General features: G+C 35.0%; 1 protein-coding gene across 11 annotated transcripts in view; it reads right to left on the minus strand.

Moving 5' to 3' along the window:
* The window catches only part of LOC115219086, a 295969-nt gene that overhangs the window by 143288 nt on the left and 133839 nt on the right, over window positions 1-18842 (minus strand). The window contains exon 1 of one of the 11 annotated variants that reach the window (XM_029789163.2): window positions 11678-12138. The exons of the other annotated variants lie outside the window; for them this stretch is intronic. The gene's annotated coding sequence lies outside the window, so the exon portion shown is untranslated. Of the gene's footprint in view, window positions 1-11677; window positions 12139-18842 lie in introns of those variants that run through there. 11 annotated transcript variants of the gene reach the window in all.

Here is an 18842-nt window from a genome sequence, read left to right on the forward strand (position 1 = left end):
ATACCTTTTGCAGTAAAATGCAATGCATGCAACCATCTCTGTTTTAGAAAAAATTTAATTCTACCTTGTTTTTTTTTAAACAAATCCTTCAAAAACTAATCCATATGTAGTGGAAGTCAACAATCTATATGTAGTGGAACAATCTATATGTAGTGGAATCAATCTACATGTAGTGGGATCAATCTACAGGTAGTGGAAATCAACAACAGGTAGAAAGGATTTAGCTTTTTCAATACCAACCTTCCCAAGATCATTTCTTGTTCTGTGGTACAAAATTAGGTTTTAACATGTTCATATCTAACTTAGAAAATCTTTCATCATAACTTTTAGTAGAACTTTTTATAAAGTTGTGCTCCAAATACCTCATTGGTAAGGAAAAATATTTTGCTAAATCCCTTCTAATTCATAATTAATATCAGAATTAAATTGAAACAACTAGGCAATGTATTTTCTTAGAAATATGGAAACGATAGGGTTTCATGTGAAAAAGTTGGAAGTTAGTTATTTCTATAAAGCTCTTAGAATTTTTGATTATTTTGAAAATTAAAACACATGGGTAGAGTGTAATCATGCTAGAAGCATGATAAGAAAATGGTTGAAGAACTCAGATATTCATAGTAATTAAACACAGACTCAGGTTGTTATTGCTGTTGTTTAGCTCCTGATAAGCTCTGAGTGAACAGGCCTATGGTCAGAAGTGTTCCAAATGTGACCATCCAGGTCTTCTTGCAGCTATTAAATTAAGATAGTAAATTGTGATTTGAGGGAAATATAGCTGCTATTTTGAGCAGTTGAAATGACTTTAATTGGCTCAGCCTCAAAGGTAAGATTACTTAGTGATGTGCTTATTTGATTCACTCATGAAACCATGACTTGTTAGATCTGCTCTTACAGTACGTGATTGCCTGAATTCGTCTCATTATATGCTATCAACAAAAATTGGCATACATACCAAAGTGTGAAAATTGGCACAAGTACCAAGTTGTGTGAATAGTCCGTACCTTCAGGGTTCAGTGATAAATGACAAAATGGCCAACCAGCTGTAAAATTACACATTCCTACAAAGCAAATGTGTGTGTGCATGCACACTCACATGCACACACACACATGCACATATACACACACACACACACCAAAGATTACTAATATATAAACAAAAGCTGTAAACTATCTAAATCAAATATTTTCAACTATTCTTGGTCTGAGTAAGGTGGTAAAAGAGTTAAGGCACTCCATTAGTTTTTGAATGATTTGTTTTAAAAAGAAACAAGGTAGAACTAAAATTTTTCTAAAACAGAGATGGTTGCCTGCATCACATTTGGCTGCAAAATGTATATCAATGTGAGCTGGCAGACTCGTTAGCAAGCCGGGCGAAATGCTTTGCGGTATTTCATCTGCCGCTACGTTCTGAGTTCAAATTCCGCCGAGGTCGACTTTGCTTTTCAGCCTTTCGGGGTTGATTAAATAAGTACCAGTTATGCACTGGGGTCGATATAATCGACTTAATCCGTTTGTCTGTCCTTGTTTGTCCTCTCTGTGTTTAGCTCCTTGTGGGTAGTAAAGAAATAGGTATATCAATGCATTAGTGCAATGGATTTAACTCACTGAAGCTTTTAATATTTTGTCTTCCCTTAAAGATTTATGATACACATGTAAACCATACATGGCACAGAAGTGTATTAGTCACACCCCTAATTTAATATTAAATCTTAGTACAGATTTTTTTGTTTCATCATTTCAGCTTTGCTTCATGCAGTTAAAATCAAGTATGGAATAGTGCGACTTATATATGAATAAATAATGGTAGATTGCTTGTGAATGAGTACTTCACAAACTTGTGTACCCATAACCCATTAGCATTCAGATTATATCAAATGTAATGTTTATTTATTCACATTGCTTTCAATTAATCATGCAGTATCTTGTAGCTTTCAGAATTTGATGATGTGATTATTTTTAGAATGACATTGTATGTAGATGTGAGAGACCAGATCTATCTTGCTTGAACATATAGCATGTAAAATATTTAAGCCTGATATGGCCAGTTGAAACGCTAAGGGGTTAATCTAATCATCAAACAGAGTCAGTATGAGATGAAATATGATAAGGCTGAACCTTTGAATTACAGATGCAGTCAGTTTATCCAAGAAGCTGCTATACAGCTTCCATCTATCCATTTTCATTCGCAACAGCTATATTGACAGGACAGGAGACTACAATAAAACACACTCAGTCAAGATACATCTCAATTTTAAACCAAGTTACAATGAATGTGAAACAAGCACCATAGCTGTGTCTACTTTGATCTCTTACAACAGTACAAACAATCCATCACTACCATTAACAAAAACACAAGCAATCGCTTACATTAACACAAACACACAAATCTGTCAACTTTGGTCATTGACCAGCTGTCCCCCCTTTTAAATTTACTCCTCTTCTTCCTTATTCTTCAGCATTAATATTTTTTTCTTACTCTCCCTCTACTTTGAATCTATTTCTTTACCACTACCAGTAAACTTTTAACTCTCATTCCAACAAAGAGTTCTTCTCAAAGCAAAATGATTTATTTCACTTTGTTAATTATTTATATTTGCTACTTGCCAATGCAGGCCATCAATGGTTTCTTTAAATTCTTCTGTTTCGCATAAATTTATAGGTAAAAGATATAACCAATTAGTTAATCCCATAAGAGATGTAAAAGAAGATTAATTGCAGTAATGTTTCTTCTTATTAAATATCTTATCAGAAATACAGCAGCTGTAATTGCATGATTTGTTACAAACCCAAGGAAGGCTCTTTGCGGTCACCCTAATTGCTAGCAATAGCAGCAAAGTTTTCCTCAAATCACATCTACTATCTTAAAAAAGAGAAATTACACATTAGATAATATAGTTCTATATATCGTTAAAAAGATAAACTGGACACAAGCAGAATGTCTTTAATCATAGGTTTGCTCAATTAAGACTGAAATGGAACTAAACAACAACATCCCTATTAAAATTACCATCTTGAATATGTTTCCCAGAGGATTCTACAATCTTCCTTGTTTGAACAATGTGTTCTGTCTGAAGTGACATTTACATGCATAGCATTTTATAATGAACTTGCTAGGTTTGCTTGTACTGAACTGTTAATGATAACAGACATTGTAAAATTAACATCATACAATACGCATTTTCTGTACATTTTACCCCACCACCACCACCACCACCACCATCATCATCATCATAGTCTGCTAAAACATTAGCTCAACTTCTTAAACTGATTATGTTAAGAGATAATGAACTTACCCACAATAACTAGAGATCAATCAGGACTTATAATAATCGTAACTTACAATATGCGTTCTGTCCAAATCAGTGCACTTTACAAATCTGGTATGTGTGTGTGTGTGTGTGAGGGGAGAGACAGACAGACAGACAGAGAGTGAGTAAGAATGGGAGTTGTACTCTATCCAGTTTTATACAATTATATATATTTAACAACTCATCTGAATCTACAGGCTTTGCTTTAAATATAATATTGTGTATTTGGCAACCATTTTCTGTGAAGATTATTACAACTGATTTAACACTATCCATCCCTCTTGTATCTAGATTCAACTTTTCTAAATTTAAATTTGATCAGAAACAGCCTTATGAACTCTGGAGCTTTCAGATAAACAAAGATATAAAGAAGAGGAAGGTCCCTGGTGAGTATGCTAGATGCAGGAATCAATTAAGTGACCGAACTAGCAAACCAAAATATGACCATAAATATAACATTTTTTTAATGCATAATGTATGGCTGTGTTTAATCTGTTTACCAAGAACTACCTCATTGTTACCACCTGGTGGCTCAATATCAGACTAGAGATGTAGGCTCTGCAAGTAGAAACAAAGATGACTTGTCTAGGTGGGGAGTACTAACTTGGAATGAAAATTAATACAGAGAAGAGAAGACCATTTAGCTCTGACAAACAACCTCTAAAAAGCATGATACAATGCTCCTAGTCCCTGCTGTAAGGTGGTTAGTAATAGGAAGGGCATCTAACCATAACAGTATGCTATAGAAATACATGACATAGACAGTAACAGTGATTGGCAGTTTTCTCTGCTGTTGACAAAGGAATACAGTAACAGTTGTTCAACCCATACCAGCATGGAAAAAAATGGATGTACTAATCTTGTTCATGATCATGATGAACTATAGTTGGTCCCCATGTTCAAATAATGACAACTAAATCAAACTGATCTAAACTGCCCTAGGCGAGGCTGTGTGGAAAGATGCTTGCTTCCCAACTACATGGTTCAGTCCTATTGCATGGCACCTAGGGCAAGTGTCTTGTATTATAGCCTCAGGCTGACCAAAGCCTTGTGAGTGGATTTGGTAGATGGAAACTGAAAGAAGCCTGTCGTGTATGTGTGTGTGTGTGTCTTTGTGTCTGTCCCCCCAATCACTGCTTGACAACTAGCGTTAGTGTGTTTATGTTCCTGTAACTTAGCAGTTCAACAAAAGGATTCAATAAAATAAGTATCAGGCTTAAAATAAGTATCAGGCTTAAAATAAGTATCAGTCATAAATACTGGCGTTAATATGTTTGACTAAAAATTCTTCAAGGTGGTGCCCCAGCAAGGCCGCAGTCTAATGATTGAAACATGTAAAAGATAAAAGATATTTCTTCATAATTAGTTTTAACTTATTGGTTACTTCTAAGCACCTAACTGATTCCCTTTATGACACAGGCCAAGACTGTCATAGTTAACAACAACGTTCAGATAGAAAACTAAATGTGCTGCATTATTTTCCTTACTAGACCCCAAGATGCTAGATTATAAACCATCACTTTTTAATCAGCTGCATAACCTGCGGCAGTCTGAATTAAGACTAAATGCAAACATCATCATTTAATGTAAGGTTTCCTTACTAGCATGAGTTGAACAGATCTCACAGCATCTGAGGGATCTGTCCAACGCATGCCAACATGGGTTGGTAGCAGAAGAGCATCCAACCAAAAAGTCCTATCCAAGCCTTGCTAACATGGAAAAGCTGATATAAATGTACAGAAGATACTCCACCATACACAAATATGAATCTCATCATCATCATTGTTTAATGTCCATTTTCCATGCTAGCATGGGTTGGATGGTTCAACTGGGGTCTGGGAATCCATGAGGCTGCACCAGGCTCCAACCTGATCTGGCAGCGTTTCTACAGCTGGATGCCCTTCCTAATGCCAACCACTCCATGAGTGTAGTGGGTGCTTTTTATGTACCACCAGCACAAGTGCCAGGGGAGGCTGGCAACGGCCATGATCGGTTGGTGCTTTTTATGTGCCACCTGCACGGAAGCCAGCTAAGGCAGCGCTGGCATCAGCCACTTTCGGATGGTGCTTTGTACGTGCCACCGGCACAGGTATCACATCTACAATTTCCATTTGATTTTTTAATGTTGATCAAATGAAAATTGTAGTTGTGATACCTGTGCCAGTGGTATCTATACTAGTAAATTTTTACACACACACTGTAATTTTAAGCAAGTCATCAAAAGGATACAAGTAAGACCGACACAATTTGGGATACTGCCTTTATACACAAATACAGAATAGACATACATACATCATCTAAAAGAAGGCAATTCAATAAGTAGTAAGGACAGCCTCATCAAATTACACTACAACAGCATATCTGCAGGCATATTTCTTCATTTTTACCCCTGATACTAATTACTGCAGAGGCACAATGTCCCAGTGGTTAGGGCAGTGAACTTGCAGTCTTAGGATTGCGGTTTCAATTCCCAGACCGGGTGTTGTGAGTATTTATTGAGTGAAAACACATAAAGCTCCGCGAGGCTCAGGCAGGGGGTGGTGGTGAACTCTGCTGTACTCTTTCACCCCAATTTTCTCTCACTTTTTCTTCCTGTTTCTGTTGTACCTGTATTTCAAAGGGCCAGCCTTGTGTCACGCTGAATCTCCCCAAGAACTACGTTAAGGGTACACGTGTCTGTGAAGTGCTCAGCCACTTGCATGTTAATTTCACAAGCAAGGCTGTTCCGTTGATCGGATCAACTGGAACACTCATTGTCGTAACCAACATAACTAATTACTGCTAAATTGTTCTTCACCACAACTGAAGCCTTCTGGAATTCCTCTCCAACCCAAGTGTTTTTTCCTTTCTAGATTTCTAGATACACATAGCAGCTTACTGAATGTTTAAACTGGGTATCAACCAAATTTGAATGATGAGGAGTGGAGAATGGAGAGATTACAAAGGTCATGAGCATTGGCTCCCTCCTCCTACAATTCATAATCAAATAAATAGATCACCAAATTGGCTAGGTAACACAGATTAATAAAGCACAGGGATTATCATCAACAGTTCAAGGACATCAAGATTAATAATTCCCAATTTTGGGATAATATTAAACACACTTTATACATTAGATGTGTATTAGAAACCAAAGCAATCAGACTCATGTAATTGCTGTCTTTTAACATAAATGGTTTCTGAAATCATTTTGTTAATTAGAAAAAATAAAATGTCTGTGTTTTACTACTTTATGCACAATTAAATAATCATAATTTTACATTACAATTTCAAAACTAATTAATCATTTACAATAAATAGATAAGAGTGATCTAAGAAAATGGTTCTGTCAAAAGTAATCCTTACTATGACAACTACTACTACTACTACTACTACTACAAGAAGAAGGAGAAGGAGGAAGGTGAAGGAAGGAAGGAGAAGAAGGAGGAGGAGAAGAAGAAGAAGATGAAGAAGATGAAGAAGAAGGAGAAGATGAAGAAGAAGGAGAAGAGCAACAACAGTTGCGACACAAATTACACATTACATTCAGTAAGGTTATCCTTATAATAACAATGAAAATAACAACAGTACTATTACTACTAATACTACGATTACCAGTAATAATAATAATAATCCTCTAAATCTCAGTCCCCTCACCTCACTCCAGCCAGAATCCTAAATCTGAACCTTAAGTCACTAGCATTGTCCATAAATGAGCTATTTACTAATATGCAAGCTTAATAACTACTTAGTGTCGTTTAAGTCTCTCTGCTGTAATCATTATGTACCAAAATTAAGTCAGTCACACGCACATATGAACAGGTCAAAACACACACACATATATATATGTGTGTGTGTACATGTGCTTATAGAAATTTGCATTTATGAATGTGTCTCTGTATGTATGTAAGTATACATATAAAAGCATATGGTAGTAGGCATTTATGGATGTGTGTGACTGAATCTGTATACCTGTGACCAAATATTTTTCTTAATATGATTAACAGTAAATGCACATGTTCATACATTTGTTTACGTGTTTGTAAATGAGTCTGTGTGTGTGAGGTAGATATATGTATGTATGTATATTTGTATGTATGCAAGCATCTTTGTGAGAGAGAGAGGAAGAGTATTTATGCTTATTATTGTTGTTGGGGCCCAAAGCAAACATAAACAAGCAGACTTCTGATTATTAAAATGCTAATACTAACCACCCTGCCTTTCATTTTTACAGGGAGTATAAGTATACCTTTTCCAATGTAATTCTTTTCCTTCTTGAGAAAGTAGGATACAATTTGAAAGCTATTTCACTACCGCTTTTATAAGGTTAAGCAACACCATAAAAGATCCCTCATTTTGTGTGTGCAGGTGTATATTTTTCTCCAAAGGTATTCCGATATATCTCAGCAGGTATGTCTTTGACATCAGTACAACTGAAACTCTAAGTTTTGGGTTCAATAGCACTGCATGGCACCTTGCACAAATGTCATCTACTTTAGCCCCAGGCAAACCAAAGCCTTGTGAGTTAATTTGGTAGACAGAAACAGAAAGAAGCTTGTCAAAGCATGCTATTCATTTCTAATCTTCTTGAAAACATGTCCAGCCATGGGGAAATATTACCTCACTTGTAAAATTAGGTGAGAGCTGGTAACATAAAGGGAATCTAGGACAATAACTCTGAGGACAACAGATGATTTAAACTTCTCAATATATTGGAGAGGGGGTAATTAACGAAGGTGAGCAATTGTCCTAGGGGGTAATTGTCCTGATACGCATGAAGGGCAGCCAGTCATAGAAAATCTGCCTCAGCAAATTTCATCTGACTCATGTAAGCATGGAAAATAGATGTTGAAACAAGAATAATGATGACAATGATGATGTTTTATTTTAATGTTTTTTTAAAATCAAAGTGTTGTATGTTGCCTGTAAAATATAGGTATGGGTTCTGTGATTTTTGGAAAACTGTGTCAGGGGTTTCATGCCAAAATAAGTTTGGGAACCACAGACACAAACAATAGGACCTGCAATTATGTAAATATAATGGAAGAAGCTTAGCTATCACTCACAAGTAGGTATGACCTATAGAATATACCATGGTTTGATAATTATTTTAGGCACCCATGTGGTCACACAAAGACAAAGACACTCTCTCAGACCAAAGAACACTGAAGTTATGACAGCTGGAGGAAAACAAAGCTCTACATGGTTTATAACTGAGTAAACTAGAGCAATGTGAAATGAATTTACTGAAGAACAGAATGATCTGCCTGATCCACAAAATTATAGTTGTGACCCCATCGAATAAAACATAATAAGCAATACAATAGTTTCAGAGAATTTGAAAGAAGTCTCAAACTTGATTAAGTGCATCATCATCATCATTCTTTAACATCTGTTTTCCATGCTGGCATGGGTTGGATGGTTTGACCAGAAATAACAAGCCAAAGAGCCACATTAGGTTCCTGTCTGATTCGCTCGGTATCTATGGCTGGATGCCCTTCTTAATGCCAACTACTTTACAGTGTACTGGGTGCTTTTAGCATGGGACCAACACAAGCACTTTTAAATGGTGCCACCACAATAGAGGAAAATTGTACAACTGTAAAGAAAATTTTTACATATATTTTCATAAAACTTTAATTTAATTCTGTTTCTCCAGTGTAAGGTGAACTCAATTTTGGATGTAGGTAACTGTACATAAGATTTCAATTGTTAGCATAGGAACATTGTTTTTTTTTTCTTTTGCACTGCAGAAACTGGTATTCTGAGATTGAAACATGCTAATGAACATATGTATGAAAAGATGGACAGACAGCATTAAAATATGGAGAGATAAATCATTAGTAGAGCGATGAGATCTGGCTCACAGCTATGACAGAAAGAGAAAATTAGAGTATATTATGTCACCTTTATAACTCTTGTGGAAGTTGAAGATTCAAGCCTCAGTGTGCATGTGTAGAACTATACACACACACACAAACACATGTATACAAAGTCATTTCTTGTGATCACTTATGGATGGAACTTCTAATAAAAAATATAGTGTGGGACTCATTAATTTTGATTAGCACTGCTGGTAATGTTATTTCTGATTATGCACTGTGTGTGTGTGTGTGTGTGTGTGTGTGTGCATGCATGCACGCATACATACATGCATGTACACACAATCACACATGTGCAAAAGACAAAACAGAGCTTGTATGGACAGTAATATGACTATGGGATAACAGCTGGGTAAAGAAATAGCAAACAATCTAGGTAGAAGAAAGATACACAAAAGGAAGAGCAAAGAAAGACATGAGAAGAAGTAGTGAAGGATGACTTGAAGATGCTAAGTACCATGAAAGAGATATTAATGGTAAGATGCTAGGCTACAGACATCAACAAGTGGTAAGATGCTGGGCTACAGACATCCTGCTTGACCTGTACAGCATGGAAAAAGGCATAAGAAAATGATGTTCATGACATATAGACATACACTTACACATATATAAAAAAGAAAATATGAGCACAGAGGTTAATTCACTTGACTAAAATTCTTCCATGTAGTGCTCCAACATGGCCACAGTCTAATGACTGAAACAAGTGAAAGATAAAAGATATATACATATAAAGAAAGAACTGGGGTGATAGGTACTCCTCAACAAGGCCCAGCTAAGACAACCCATCTGGGAGAGTATTAACTCTGAGTAGAAATATGGATACAGAGTAGAATGGACTATATTGTTCTTTCACAGACATCCATTCTAGTGCCTCAGGTAAGGAAAACTGGCTCAGTCCACACAGTAAAGTGGTTGGTGATAAGAAAGGCAATGAACCATAGAGAAACATGCCAAAAGTATGACATAAGCAACAGATGACCAGGTTTTATATTGCTGTGCAACAAATGACTATGGACTACAACAAGTGGTGAACTACCAAACTGAGCCCAGCCAACCCAAGCCATGTAAATGATTATGTTGATTATATATATATATATATATATATATATATATATACACACACACACACATGAGGGAAGGCTGAAAAGTTAAGGGTATCAAAAAGGCCTGATTGGAGGCCCAACTTTCCAAGTTCTTTCACAGGGATTATAAAAACTGAAAGACTGCTGCAATAAGTGTGTGAATATAAGGATGGAATATGTTAAATAAAATCAGAATTAACTAATCCTTCTGTATTTTCTTCTACCCAAAGCTAGGAACTTTTCAGCACCATCTCATATATATATATATATATATATATATATATACATACACTCTTTTACTTGTTTCAAGTCATTTGATTGTGGCCATGCTGAAACTCCACCTTTAGTTGAACAATCCTGACCCCAGGACTTATTCTTTGTAAGCCTAGTACTTATTCTATCAGTCTCTCTTGCCAAACTGCTAAGTTACAGGGATATAAACACACCAACATCAGTTATCAAGTGATGGTGGAGGGACAAACACAGACACACAATTACATACACACATATATACAACAGGCTTCTTACAGTTTCCAGCTACCAAATCCACTCACAACGCTTTGGTTGGGCCAAGGCTATAGAAGAAGACACTTGCCCAAGGTGCCACGCAGTGGGACTGAATCCAGAACTATGTGGTTGGGAAGCAAGCTTCTTACCGCACAGCCACACATACAAATATATGTATACAGATATGTTCATAACTACAAAACAGAATTATTTCATTCTACTGATTCCCGTATATTAATTATACTTATTTAATGCAGTGGGATGAGAAGTCATCTTCATGAGGAAATGAACTCAGAATAACTTGGCACCACTCTACCATTTTTTAGCATATTTGCTTCCTGAAATCTGTTGTTTGTCTTTATGCACTCATATACACCCATATATGTAAACACATACATAGAGAAATATATATATATATATATATATTAGTCCAACCCATGCTAGCATGGAAAGTGGACGTTAAATGATGATGATGATGATGATGATATATATACACATACATACATATGCATACAAATATACATACATAGATATGTATATTATACATATATATGTAGACAAATATTCATACATAGATGTGCATATCATACATATGTACACACACACACACACACATATATATATATATATATATATATATATATATATATATAGAGAGAGAGAGAGAGAGAGAGAGAGAGAGAGAGAGAGAGAGAGAGAGATAAATGTACATTCATTTTATATAAAAGCAAATACATAAAACAGAATATAGGTCCCTCAGAAATAAAGTATATCTGTTGCTTTTTTTTTTTCTTTTCTGTAATATTTTGTACAGCATCTGACAATTTAAAAAGGCACAACTATATAAATAATATTTACATACAAAGTTTATCTTTTCTGCTTTTTCATCATTAACAATAATTTAAATCAATCAACTCACCTGGATTATTGATACCCAATACCGTATTCACATCTTAAGTAAGCATCTTTGTATATAGCTCCTGTACCATATATATATATATATATATATATAGTATTACGTATGTTTGTGTGTGTTGTGTGTGTGCTTTTATAGATAAGTATATGTCTGTATGAATATATGTATATATTTCCGTTTTCTTGCTAAGAACTCACAAAAGAGGTACACATTTCAAAAAGTAATAGGCAAAAAAACCAATTTTGACAACATATGTGTGTGCCGTGGAATCAGAAAGGAGAGACAGGGAGGGACTGAGTGAGTCAGAGAAACGCGTACGCGAGACAGAAAAGGGGAAAAGAAAGAAGCAGAGAGAGAAAGGAGGCAGCGAGTGTTATCAGGAAGACTGCGAAAATGTACACCAATGTTTGTACGCAAGCATGCGTCAAAACATTAGCTATTGATTTTCTAAAAAAATGTGTGTGTGTGTGTGTGTGTGGACGACTAAGTGTATGAGTGACTGTGTGTGAGTGTGTGTATGAATGACTGCGCGGAGGAATAGTGGCTGTGTGCTTGAGAGAGAAAGTGAGAGAGAAAGAGAGAGAAAGAGAGAGGTGGGGGTGCAATTAGATCACCTGCTGCACTGATAACATACTGAGTTTTCACTATGATGTGATTTAAACATTCATCCACAGAGATAGAGGCAGGGGGGTTCATCCCCTCCAGCACACACACACACACACACACAATCGAATTAGTTAAAAAAAAAATCTACAAGAAGTTATCCTTTAAATGAAAAAAGGGATTCTCTGTCGAGAAATGTATTTCTAAAAGGAACAGCTGTTCCACCCCCATTTCCCTCTTCATATCAACTTTTATTTCCTCTCAACTCATTAAGATAAAAATTAATTTTACTTGCACACACACACACACACACACCACACACACACAAATCAACAGATGCATTTATAGACTTTTTTTGAACTGAAAGAAAACTATATATATATATATATAATATATATATATATGTATATATATATATATATGTATGTGTGTATGTATAGTATATATATGTGTGTGTGTATATATATATATGTATGTGTGTGTGTATATATATGTGTGTGTGTGTGTGTGTGTGTGTGTGTGTATATATATATATATATACATATATATATATATATATATATATATATACATATATATACATATATGTATATATATATACATATATATACATATATGTATATATATATATAATATATATACATATATATACATATATGTATATATATACATATATATACATATATGTATATATATATATATATATATATATATATATATATATATATATATATATATATATATATATATATATATATATATATATATATATATACATATATATATATATATATATAGCAAAAGAGCAAACTTATCGCATTAAAATAATTTAAACAAATTTTAGATTTTTTGAAAGTGGTTAGTCTGCTTCTTTATTTTTCCTGTTTTCATTCTGAAAATGTATTCTCTGGCTATGAATTTCCATTGTATTTATATCTTCTATTTAGTATAGTAAGCTTCCCATAGTAACATTTAAGGAGGAGTTGATTGTTTTTATATGCTGCTGTCTTTTCAAAACAAATGAAAGAAATGCTGGAGAGATTAATTTGAGGCTGGGATACAGACATTCATTCAGTTTAATAGTAGAGTATATGGATTAAAAAAAAAGGTGTTATATAAAAGGCTGGATAATAAGCATAAATGAAAACATGAGGAGGAGTGAAGTTGTTGAGAAGGAAAGCTAACATGAGAATGGTGAATATATTGAACATTTAACAAAAATATAGAAATTAGCTATAGAAATAACTGGCAAATATATTTATTTAAACTGTAACAAATTTTTGAAATGGGGAAAAGATATATGTTAAGAAAAAAGAAATTAAATATGTACTTATATATATATATATATATATATATATATATATATATATATACATAAGTACATATTTAATTTCTTTTTTTTTAGAATATATCTTTTTTTTAACATATATATATATATATATACATATTTATACACACATATATATACTACCAAAGCAGATATATATAAAAGGATCAAAGGTCCTTTCTGAGCTATAGGATCCTAAGATTGGTTTCCAAGATTCTGTCATGTATATATTCTCCACTGGATGGGACACTAGTCCATTGCAGCATCATACATTTTTGCCAGCTGAGTGGACTGGAGCAATGTGAAATGAAGTGTTTTGCGCAAGAGTGCAATGCATCATCCAGTCCAGGAATTGAAACCACAATTTTAAGATCATGAGTGCCCTAACCACTAGGCCTTGGGTGCCTGCATATGTGTGTATATATACACACACATTAATACATATGTACATATATATGCATACATGTACACAAATACAAACACATGCACACACATGTATATACATGTGTATGTGTGTAACAACATCAAAAGAGGATTAACCGGGAAGATAGTTTTCATGTGCAGCAGATGCACATGGGCAATAAGCTCCACAGATGCTCAGGAAACAGATTCCATCACATGCCAGGGGGAGAAACTAGTTGATAGCTTCTGCTACCTAGGTGACCAAGTCTGTAGTGGGGGTGGATGCTCAGAGAGTGTTACCACTAAATAAGAATAACCTGGCAAAGTTCAGAAAGCTTCTACCCCTACTGGTGACAAAGGGTCTCTCACTCAGAGTGAAAGGTAGATTGTATGACGCATGTATGCAAATTGCCATGCTTCACTGAAGTGAAACATGGGCCACGACTGCTGAAGACATGCATAAGCCTGAAAAAAATGAAGTTAGCATGATTCACTAGATGTGTAATGTCAGCATGCACACATGACAGAGTGTAAGCGCCCCAAGAGAAATGTTGGATATAAGAAGCAGCGGATATGGTGTACAAGATAGACGTCTGCATTGGTATGCTCATGTACTACAGATGGATGAGGAGAGCTGTGTGAAGAAGTGCCATTCCCAAAGAGTTGAAGGAATCCAGAGTAGAGGGAGACCCAGGAAGACATGGAATGAGGTGGTGAAGCATGACCTTCGAATGTTGGGCCTCACAGAGGCAATAACAAAAGACGAGTCCTCTGGCGATATGCTGTGACTGAGAAGACCCGGCAAATAAAGTTAGTTCACAGCTGTAACCTACACCAGTGTCACATAACCAGCCCACTCAAAAGTACCTTGGATCGTAGGGCAACATGCTGTGCTTGAGGAGACCTACTGAGTCAAATCAAAATCAAATAGAAATTGTAGTTGTGATCCCCATGCCAGTGGCACGTAAAAAGCACCCACAACACTCTCAGAGTAGTTAGCATTAGAAAGGGCATCCAGCTGTAGAAACACTGCCAGATCAGACTGGAACCTGGTGCAGCCTCCTGGCTTTCCTGACCCCAGTCGAACCGTCCAACCCATGCCAGTATGGAAAACAGACATTAAATGATGATGATATATATATAAATACACTCACACATATATATATATATATATATATATATATACACAAATACACACACAAAGATATCTCAAAAACTGAAAGTTGTTTCTCACAAGAAATCTCTCCCTACCTGTTTATTTCTCAAAATTTCAAGTTCAAAAACTAACTCATATAAATTCAACGCCTGTCAATCTTTAATTCTTGAAGTAATATTTAAAACTATTCTGCAAACAATACTATTTATTTGTTAACTACTTTAAATACTAAACACCGCTTGTATACTTTCTCAAAAGATAATATTTCCATGGTGAATAAGAAATAAAGCTAGAGGAAAACATCACTTTTTTGTTTGTATACCATAAATAAAAGGCTAGAGTAAAGATTAGGTTTACAGTTGTCAAATAAGTAGGACTATACAATATTTTGAACAATAATAACTACTACTGCAACAGAAGTACTAACAGTTATTGTTGGTGATGCTTGAAATATTATAAGTTGTTTATTATCTGACAATGCATGACTAGTACAAAACTAGTACAAATAATTTTAAAAAACATTAAAATATTGTCTGTTTAAAGAAAGCTAAAATATAAATAATGTACAAACAACTTACATTTTTGAAATCACATTCGCTCATAAATATTTCCAAATGATTAAAATATTGTGTTAAAAAACCAATACAAAAATAGAAACATTTACTGTAAAAAAAACTCGTATAATTTTGTTGCCAAGTCACTGTCTAATTGAAAGATGAGAGTTTCTTCCCTGTCAGGATTAAGATTATTTTCAGAATATATTCCCATTATGCATGGTTTTGGGTATTTATACCTGAAAACCTCCTATATCTCTCAAACCATTTGTCTGATTTATGCAAAACTTGTTTTATTCCATATGTATTAACATTTCAGGGTAAACTTAATTTATAGTATTTTCCCATTATGCACCAATTTGGCTGAGTAACATTGAAAGCAAGCAAGATTTGAACTAACTTTTAATGTATTATAGATATATAGGCACAGCCATGGCTATCTGACTATGAAGCTAGCTTTGCAACCACATGGTATCAAGTTCAGTCTCACTAAGTGGCACCTTGGGTAAGTGACTTCTGTTGTAGCCATGGGCCAACTAATGCCTTGTGAGTGAATTAATGAATTTGGGAGACAGAAACTATGTAGAAACCCATCTTGTGTGTGTGTGTGTGCGCGCGCACGTGAGTGCATGCATTCGCATGTGTGTGTATGTATGTTTGTCTTGTCCTGTCCTATACCACTTGACAACTGGTATTGGTTTGTTTATGTCCCCCAAAACCTTGGTGGTTATATATATCTAATCACATATATATAATGACACATTATATATGTGTGACATATATATAATGACAAGAGGTGAGTGACCTTGACACTATTTGACGAAGACAAAACATGTCAAATAATTTCTCACTCTCAACTACCAGAGATCTTGTAATTTTTTCACAAATTTTATTTTCACAGCAAGATTAATTATATCTTTATATAACACATATGATTTTTCAAATACACATTTCAATGTAGCTACAGTGAACAGGGCATGTTTCCAGGATAGAAACTCACTGCCTGCCTAAGACTATGTTATTTGACAAACTCTCATTGGCCATCATAGGAGAAAAGCATCAAAGAATAGTTACAAGGTTTCTCTGAAGAAATCCTTTGATGCCTGACACACTGAGAATTACCAGTGGTCTATCATAGCCTCCAATTGCAAGGGCCAATGACACATCATTAACCAGTCTGTCTCCTCCTTTGAGAACTCAGGTAGGGTAAAAAGGGACTGAAGAAGAATTGTAAAACAGCAATGCCAAATCCAGACCAGAATTTCTTTTGCAGCCACAGTGGCCAGGCTTGTATGCCTCCTTTTGGTAAGCCTAGTCAACAAAATCAGCTTCCTTTATGAATATTCATCTATGAAGCCAACCTGTGGGGATATTTTCTAAGAGAGGCAAAACATATGTTTATGAAACATATTGAATAGGATTTTCATTGGTGTGTGTGTGTACGTGCATGCATGTGCATTTGTGCGCATGTGTATTGTCAAATGCAGATGACAATTAAATAACTTCTTAATGATTATCCACGAATATTTTGAAATAAACACTATCATTGCTTAGGGTGTCCTGGCTGATTGTTATTAAAAGAATGGAAATCTGGAATACATACCCAACAAGGTTAAATTCTAAATCAAATTGGAATTAACTTTCAGCTTATTCATTGAAATTAGATGAATGACCACCATGAAGTTAAGCAACACTTTATATTTTTTGAGACCGATGCGTACAGGCCATCGCAGCAGAAGCTGGGGGTCAAGGCATGCACTGGCTTCACGCCCTTTGATTGAATATAAACGACTTTCAGTCAGGAGGAAAGGTAGTGCCCAATAAACCCTTAACGGGCCTCTAAACCTGATGGGAAGGAAGAAAGTTGGTATTTTCAAGCCAAAAGCCTGACCCATATACTTGCAATAGAGAAGATTCCACTAAAGGCAACCAAAGGAATAACAGATTAAGCCTACTGCACAAGTAAGCCTGGAAGGATTAGAACTCTGAATGCAGAAAGCTAGGATAAATACTGTAAGATATCTTACAGTTCAGCCAATCCATTGCATAGAACAGAGAGAGACAGGACACACTCTGAAAAGTAATCTATCCACCATTCTAACAACTCTGCCAATTTGTTTTGTGATTAACATCATCTGCATTATTTATTTATCAGTCAATGAGGCAGAAAGTACAACACATGAGGAAAATGAGAACTCAACATGTAAGTAAGAACCCAAACTCTTCTAAAAAAAAAAAAAAAAACCTAACTGTGGTCACGTTACAAACAAAGAATACATGCACTTTTCAACCTTTTGAGGATGGTCACGCCCTTACTTTTGTTTCACTAAAGATTAAATATTTCATTAAAAGAAACATTTCTTTTTTACCATTTAAACATTATCCAGTCATAAAATAAAAGATGTTTGAGCTTACGTGTGTGTGTAAGCATTAGTGGACAGACAGAGAAAAAAAAAAGAAAGAAATCAGACACAAATATTTTGACTTAGAATAATTTTTCAATTTATCCATAAATTGCAATGTTTTAAAATGTCATAATACACAAGTTGAACAGCATTATAAACAAAAATTTGACAAGGCTTTCCACTTTTGCAAATCTCTGAATAGCAGACATATACATTTTATTGGGTACATTCCCAATCCAAAGCAATAAAGAAAAGTAAGGAGTTATATTCCAAGAATCAGAAATTTCAGAATAAATCAGGTAAAAGATGTTCATTTTGCTACTAGGCTCTCCAGTAATAATAATCAATAGAAATATTCTGCCAAATCACGAAATACATCTCAAAAACATTAATGGAATTTTACTATTAGGAGTATATTTCCAAACAAGTTGGCTCTGTTGTTAGTTATTCATCCCCTGAGGATTTCTTTCTCCACATGATGCAAATATGTTGAATTGATATACAAACTCATCACAGAGTACATATGTATACATGGCATGTAAAAAGCACCCACTACACTCTTGGAGTGGTTGGTGTTAGGAAGGGCATCCGGCCATAGAAACCCTGCCAAATCAGAATGAAACTTGGCAGTCCCCTAACTTACCAGTTTTCAGTCAAACCATCGAACCCATGTCAGCATGGAAAGCGGACATTAAACAATGATGATGACCAACATATACAC

This window comes from Octopus sinensis, linkage group LG1 (genome assembly GCF_006345805.1).
Source record: "Octopus sinensis linkage group LG1, ASM634580v1, whole genome shotgun sequence".
Lineage (NCBI taxonomy): Eukaryota > Metazoa > Mollusca > Cephalopoda > Octopoda > Octopodidae > Octopus > Octopus sinensis.